Source organism: Peromyscus leucopus, chromosome 5 (assembly GCF_004664715.2).
Source record: "Peromyscus leucopus breed LL Stock chromosome 5, UCI_PerLeu_2.1, whole genome shotgun sequence".
Lineage (NCBI taxonomy): Eukaryota > Metazoa > Chordata > Mammalia > Rodentia > Cricetidae > Peromyscus > Peromyscus leucopus.
In genome coordinates, this window is record NC_051067.1 from 10,939,720 (window position 1) to 10,947,784 (window position 8,065).

An 8,065-nucleotide genomic window follows, 5' to 3' on the forward strand; every position below is an offset into this window, starting at 1 on the left:
TGAGGTGCTCTGTGGGCACAGTGTATCCCCTCAAACCTCTCAGGTGTCCTCCTTTCCCTTGGGAGTAGTGCTGGCAGTGTGTGTGTGTGTGTGTGTGTGTGTGTGTGTGTGTGTGTGTGTGTGTGTGTAAAGACCACCACTGTGAGTGACACTCAGAATTCCTGACTTCTGGCCTTTCCAGCAGCTCGTCTCTAGAATTCAGAAGGTAAGAACGTGTAGCTTATTAGACATGCTGTTAGGAAGCTAAGCTTCCACCCTTGCAGGATTTGTTTCAAGTCATTTTAAGCTGGAGGCCTCCTCCAGTCAGTGGTGGAGAGCCTGGGGTGAGGCCAAGGTGAGTGGCTCAGACACTGATGTCAGCGTCTGTACTGGGAGGGCTGGGGCTTCACCTGCATGGCAACTTTTAGGGCATCTTCATATTACATGGCCTCCTGCCTTGACTCTAACCTTTTTATTTCCTCCCTTCCTCCTGAGGCTCATCATGCCCACAGTCAGATGGGTACTGTCTGTTCAGTGACCAGAAGGAATGGCAAATGACCAGGAGTCATAGACTGTCAGCCACCACTCTGCAGCTGCCACCTTCATAAAAAGTTGTCCATTCCATCCAGGCCACCATTATGGCATTGAAGGCAGCCATAGGACAGGGTAACACTGCTTTGTCATCCAGGCTGAGGCGGGAGGGCCTGGAGAACTCAGCTTGTTGGCAGCCACCATTGAGGAGAGCAGGGGGTCCCGAGGATCTCTAGGTCCTTTATTCCCTGTGAGGACATCCAGAGGTCATGACTGTACTGCTTTGAACTCAAGGATGCCACACAACTGTCCCCATCACTGTGCCTACTTTGTGACTCGTGAAGACATTGAGCTGACTCTCTGTTGCCTCTGTACACAGCTACACAAAGACAGTTGGAACAAATCAGGAGAAAGACATGGTGAGCTGGTTCTTAAGTTGGGGTCTTACAGGGTTGACTTGCATAACCCCCAATAAAGACTTCTTGTTTGTTTGGGTCTCATAGGATTGACTTAGCATCCCCCACCAAAAAAAAAAATCCTAAAGACTTGTTTCTATAATTATAGTATAATTAACACTAACTACAGTGACGGACCTAAGAGTTGGTGAGACCTCAGATGCCACTGTCCCCTGCTTGTGGGGCCATCTCCCCTCCAGAAGCAGTGCTACGGTGGAGCAGATGCAGACATTTCCCTGTGGCCTAGCACTGCAGACACACTCTGCAAATGAAACACACAGAGGAAGTAATGCCTGGCTTGGAAAATGACAGTGACGGTCATTAGCACTCAGACACCATGGTCTTTTGAGGAAAAGTGTTTAATTACTTTCTATAGTCTACTTCTGCAGAGGCAGTGCCTAGGACAGTGGACTGCGGCCTGTGCAGCACATAATGATTGTGTCCTGTGCTGATAGGGGCGGGCTGGGACACAGATTCTGGACACCTAAGCTGGTTGTTACCATGGGGCATCCTTCTTTCTGTGGAAGGCTGGCTGTGTGTACCTTGGTGTTGGCTTGGTGAACACAGCTAGTGTTTCCTTGTGCTATATTTGATTCTGTAGTAGTAATCCTATGGTAACACACATACCTACTCCCTGGATCTTGAGGTGGTTCTTCATGCAGTTTTTCTTTGAGGGAGCACACCTGTGGTGAACCCCCCATTTCTCCTCTCCACCAGAGGTCAAGAGATCCTGTGCTTCTGGGACCTGTGTGTGCATCAATACTCTGCTCACGACTGACCCTTGGCTTTAGATCATGGCTGATAAGCCCTTGACTTTTTTCAGGGAATTCTCCTGTACTTTGCCTTTTTGTGTCAAAATCTACATCATAAAGGTTTTTGTCCTGTACCAAACTATTTCTCTGTAACTGGGGAAGAATTACATTCATTAGTATTTGAGCTATGCATGGACAGGCCTCATCCCTGGGAGCCCTATGTCCTTCTTGGGAATTCTATCGTCCTCTTTTTGGTCAGTTGGACCAAAGATGTGGGTAGTGCATTGTTCCTGAAGTTTGGGAATCTTGGCAACATTCCCTTCTCATGACAAGAAATGGTACCTGTCCTAAGAGGTTGACTTGCTTGTAGCAGACACAGTCTTGAAGCTGGACTGGGAGGCCCTGGGCCCAGGGTGTCTGAAGCAAGCAGAACCTCAGGGCAGTCTTAAAAGAACATCCTAATGGGACAGTCCTGCGGGACAGCACCAGGAGCCAAGCAGTAAGGTGTGCTCAGGCCCAAGTCTTCTGCATCCTGGGAAAGAGTACTATAAAGGGATGGACTTTCACTGGTCTCCAGTGTTTCCAAATCCCTTGGATGTTGATTGTTGGTTTGAGCGCTGGTCATCTCCCTGGCTTGCATGGTAAGCACCCAGACACAGGACTCTTTCTCTGCCTCCTCTAGTTCTCTGGTGCCCCTGCTACTTGGTAACTGGGATGCCACATTGATCTCCAGAACTGACACCTTTTGGTAGATTATCTCTTAAAGCCACACCCTCACTCTCCTGTGACTCACAGGCTCCCTTCACTATGCCTGGATTTGGCTCTGGGTTGCCTGTTCACGATCTAAGAACCATATCACTGTGCTATTCCCTGCCCAAGAGACTTTGTAAGTTGGACAGAGAAGTCATTATGTCCCCCTGGACAGTTGTAGGAGCCTCAGAGAGCCCAGAATTGTCACTAGGTGGAGTCTCTCAGGAATCTAAACTGGGAGGCAGGAGGAGGGTTCTGTGTGGAAAGAGATTCCATAGTGGAAGGTGTTTTCCTCAATTTCTCTTCTGGGTCTTTCTGAAAAGGTTCTCCCAGGACACTGGCCTTTTTGACAATGGATCTGGATCTAGAGTCCCAGAAGGACAAAGAGGAATTGGAGGGATGTGGAAAACGGTAGCCTTTTTCATGCTAAAAACATGTATGGTCTTGAAGCCTCTGAGGGGCAGGCTCCATCTGTGCCTCACCAGACGTCTTGTAAGATGTGTTTCCAGAACCTTCTGAGTGCCAGGATCTGGGAAGGAAGACCCACTGGAGGTGTACTTGTAGGGGGTACAGTCATTCAAAGTTGTTTTTTCCCCAAGTTTCCATATTTGTCTAACTTTTCAGGAGGAACCAAGGCATGGTTCCTAGATATTCCACGACAAATGCCCACGGCACTTTACTGCCCTTAGCATGCCTCCACTTGCTGCTTGAGTGGTTTTTCAGGGTGCCTTCTAGCTGCTGCTTTCCTGGTTCCACTGGGGAAACGAGTCACTTCTTGGGGGCCTCATGTGGCAACTTTCCTCCTCTGTCCAGAGACAGCCCCGAGAAGTTTGCCCAGGTAACCTTCTGGGCTCCTGTACAGACCTTTCAGAGCTCTTCCCAGACAGTTTGTCAGGTCCTTTCGTAGGTGGCATGTCTCTGGACCCTGTGATGAGACACTCTGTGCATGAAGGCTGCTTTCATCTGCCAGTGCTGAGGAACATGAGGTCCCGTCGTTAACTTCTGCCTGACCCATCCCTGGGAGTTTGTCCTGAGACTTTCTCGGATCCAGAGATAGCTGGACCTTGTGGGGCCACTGGAGTTGTGTGAACCTCTTTTTGAAGTGTCGTTCCAGTTGCTGCTGGAGCCCAGGGTTAATGAAATTCCCCCAGGAGGTAGACAACAGAACCTTTTCCCTGGGAGGCCCAACTGTTGGAATTGAGTTGATGAAATGCTTCCTGTGACCTCTTAACTATGGGGGGTAAATCGCACTTACTCTCTTGGTGCTTCTTCAAAAGGTGGCGCTCTAGATGTTGAGCAGCAGGTGGGATCATAAATTGTACTCTTGAAGCTCTAGGTTGAGAAGCCCCATAATCCCTGGTTGGAGGTGAATGGTGTGGTAGCTTTGGGAGAGAGGATGGGTCATGGGCCTGGTTTGGATTCCAGCCGCTGGTGGGGATTGGGACCTGGATAACTTTAGAAACAGAAGTGATAAAGCAAGGGCTTTGGAGAAGAGAGCTGTGGAGGTACTTTAGTGTGATCTTGTATTGAGATGCAAGCATTGAATGAGATGGAGGGGGACTCTGGTGGGGACCCTGCCATGTTGACAGTAGCCACAAGGGACTCACTGTGGGGAAAGGGGAGGCCCCAGAAAAGCTGGCTACTTTTCTCCTTCACATTGTTGTCCATGACCTTTCGGCAAAAGAACTGCTGATGACCTGTAAATTGCTCTGATATGCAGGTTATGGTGGTGGCCTGCTGGCTGCTCCAGGACTGCAGCATATTGTCCATATAGCCCAGGGCACGGTCACACCTGTCTTTGCCTTTCCCCTTCCAAACTTTCAGTTCGATACTATTACTAATCTGAAGAATCCAGCATTTTCTGGATATCAGGATTGATGAAAGTGGACTCTCCAGTCTTTATATGCCTGTGTTTGTGGCCTCTACTGAATAAGGCCTCTTGGAGGCTGAAAGATGATCTTACAAGAACTCATCATTTGATGAGTTTGGAGTGGCATCAGGTTTTAGCAAGAAGGGCTTGAGTTGGCATGCTTGAGTGGTCAAGGCCTGGGGTAGTGAAGGTAGGCCACCTTGATTTTGCCTGACTTGGTAGAGGTAGGCTTCCTTGTGTGGTCAAGACCTGGGGTAGTGGAGGTAGGCCTAATTGAGTGGTCAAGGCCTGGGGTGGTAGAGGTAGGTCTGATTGAGTGGTCAAGGCCTGGGGTGGTAGAGGTAGGTCTGATTGAGTGGTCAAGGCCTGGCATGGTGGAGGGAAGCTTCCTTGAATGGTCAAGTCCTGCGGTGGTTGGGATTGGAGAAGGCAAACCTGGCAGAGGTGTGCTCTGTGAGGTCCCCAGTGTTTTCCAGTCACACCAAGGAGCCTTTGTGCTGGGATCTGGCATGGGTGGAGGACAAGCCACAGGATCAGGAGGATGAGATGGGTGGGAAGATGCCAGTGGTGGTGAATAACGTCTTCCAGGAGTCAAGGTCTCTGGTGGCTGAGAGGCACTCCCAGAAAACTGTGACTCAATAGAAGCTGAGGAATCCAGCAGGACAGGTGATGAGATTTTAGAATCTTTGAGAGGAGCAGAGGAAACCGCTAGGGACAAACTGGTGGCCACAGACTTCTCTGTGGGCTGACTAGGTGGCAGGTGGGCTTTGGCAGCTTCTGGCTTAGATGCTTCACCCGAGGCATCTTGTCCTAAGAGCTGGCAAAAGCTGATGGTATCGGCAAGCCTCTCTAGCATGCTGCGGAAGACAGGAGATGTGATTGCAGCCAGGAAGCTGGGCAAGCTGAGGAGGGAAGGACCCTCGCTCCCCATCCCAGCCACTGTTTCACACTCTGCTTTTTACAGACCTTGTTATCTTAACCTCCAGGCTGTACTCATACCCCACCCATCCAGAGGGCCCCTATTCCCATGGTAACCTTGTGCCCTGGTCGGGGCTGATCACATAACAGACAAGAGGAGGGAGGAGCCAGAGAAACCTGGAGATGGCTCACCTGTGCAGAAGGGAAACCAGTACCTTGTCCCCCTTGGGTTTCTTCCTGCTGCCTCTGTAAGCTGGAGATGGAGACTGGGTTATGGTGGGTAAAGGAGACACCCGGTATCTAACCAGAGATGGAGTGAAATGCCCCTTCAGTGGGAATGAAAAGTTAAACGGGAGCTCAGGCATGGGTGAGCAAGGCCGCATGCCCAAATGCCTTGAGAGCAAGGCACATGTAGAACAGGACTATGCCATGGATGAGGCGTTTGCACTTCTAAAGATCCCCACAGGCTTCGCAATCTCCCTGTTAGGGGAGGGAAGGACCAGTGTTCTGAATGAGGAAAATGTCTTAGAGAAGATTAACAACCAGTTTGCCTCCAAATCCAGGCAGCATGGCACCACTTCCTCCCACTCCGCCCCTCCCCAGGCAGCACCCAGTCCTGGCTGTCCATAGCTTCATTCTGAGCACAGAACCTGGGAAGTGTCTTCAGTTCTAGGTTCCTTCCCAGGGGCCACCTCCTCAGGGCTTCTGTAACACATTTGGTGTTATCGCTTGGGGACCTGTGGTGAAGTCACCTCACCAGGGAAGGAAGTGGCCTACCTTTCACGGTCCTGTTTTTCTTCCTATCCTTGCTGTACTCCCTCTTCACCACCTGACAGAGACAGACAGCATGTGCAGCCCCATTCACTTTTCTATCAAGTGGGCAGGTATGTGTTCTTTTTCTCTTGGAAAACACAAGTGGGGACTGTCTCTGTGAGATCCACCACTGATGTCATTGGTCAGTGTTCTGCTCAGGAACCAGAGGCTCAGCTCTGAACTACCAGCAGCGGCCTCCTGAGGCCAGAGGTGACCCATGTCCTGGAGATCATGGTCCCCTTCATATCAGCTCCACTGAGTCTATAAGCATGTGTGTTAGAGGGAGACATAGGAACCAGTGCTCAGAACCTTTCCTTTCTCAGAGTTCCCTAACCGTCCCAGAAACACCATCCCTGAGCACCGAGTCACAGGGCTTCCTTCTCTTGGGTATAGGGATGTGAGAGCAGACATCTTGGAGTCAGTCCACTCTCCCCTCTGCCCTACCTGCCAGTTCTCAAGGGAATCGGGTCCATCTCCCAGCTTAGATTTCCCTGTCAGCCACCTCCCTATTTGATTTTGAAAGTTTAGCCTATAAAAGGGGAGAGCGGGGACTATTTTCCATTGGTTTGAGGCTAAGGCATTCTTACCTTTTGGGTGGTGGTGTTTTCCACTGGTGGAGGTGAAGGTGAGTCAAGGTGGAAGAAGAGTAATAGGTGGAAGAGCCCCAGCCCACACACAAAGGCAAGGATCATGTCCATTGCCCAAGTAGTGAAGCTGGGGGTCAGCCATGAAGTGTGGTCAGCCATGCAGAATCAAGTTTTTCTGGCAGACAGAAACTTCTCCATCTGAATCATTCTGTTGTTCTCAGGCTACTGAATGCTGAGAGTTCTCTCTGGGAGTTAGCAGCTGGACCCAGGCCCATATCACATGACCCCTGTCTCTCTGTCACAAAGGGCTCCTGAGTAGGGGAGGGGAGGTAGGAAGAGGTGACAAGACAATCACTGTCCATTCTCTAGCTGTCACAGGTTCCCCATCCTCCAGAGCCTTCAGTTTCTGTAATCAATTCCACTTGCACACACTGTCAGAAGTAGTGGCTTATCCATGTTCTGTTCCTCCCCTACCTCCACAGAGAGGCTTGTCCACATGCCTTGGGCTTTTGAAACCTCCAAGCCACCTCCAGTGGCATATCTCCTCTAAAAGGCCACACCTCCTGATCCCTCCCAAACAGTTCCACCAACTGGAGACCAAGCACTCAAATATATGAGCCTCTGAGGGTTTATTCAAAGCACCACCTTCCACTCTGGCCCTACATAGGCTTGTAGCAATACTGTAGCTATATATTCCCATTCTTAAAGGGAGATTGGACCAAAGCAAGACCAAAACCCAGCAGGGTAAACTCCAAACTCTGCATCTTCATGTCTGATATCAAAGGTCTCCCAGTTCAGATCTCCCAGTCCTTTCAGCTTTGTTGACTGCAACATCCTTCTTTCCCTTGGGCTGGTTCCACTCCTTGTTATCAGTTTCCCTTGGCAGGTATCTTGTGACTGGCATCTCCAACATCTTGGGATCTCCAATGAAATCCAGGCTTCACCTTCACAGCTTCATGGATTGGCCTCTCATTGGCTTCCATGCAGGGACACCCATGATATATGTCTGGCCTCGGCAGCTTTCCTTAACCACAGAGGATGATACCACAACCCCTTTACTTGTGTTCCTTCCTGACTCTAATGCCATCACCATTTGACCAAAGTTGCCAAGCTCTGCTGCCTATTTAGGATGAAATCTGAAACAGGACCCTTCTTGAATTGTATTGACATAAGATTTGATTTGATTCATTGTTGCTCTTTAGGGACAAGTCATTCCTTAAGGCCTTTTGTTCTCACAAGTTGCAGGATAGCTGGGTGAGGTCTTGCCCTGAGGGTCCCACTCACTTTATTCCATTCCTCTTTTTAACTATTTCAGCACCAACCAAGGCTCCAACATTACATTTCTTGTGCTCTTTATCTCAACCGTACATTTGTATTTCCTTTTGCCCTGCTTGCCCTTTTTCATTGCAG

At 49.8% G+C, this 8,065-nt stretch overlaps 1 long non-coding RNA gene across 1 annotated transcript; it reads right to left on the minus strand.

The window, feature by feature from the left end:
* Window positions 1-1,306: 1,306 nt before the first annotated feature.
* Window positions 1,307-7,604, minus strand: LOC119088002. Its single transcript, XR_005091555.1, has 3 exons — window positions 6,656-7,604; window positions 6,033-6,084; window positions 1,307-5,508 (listed from the first exon to the last, which is right to left on the minus strand). It is a non-coding gene; the product is annotated as an uncharacterized LOC119088002 (long non-coding RNA).
* Window positions 7,605-8,065: the final 461 nt, after the last annotated feature.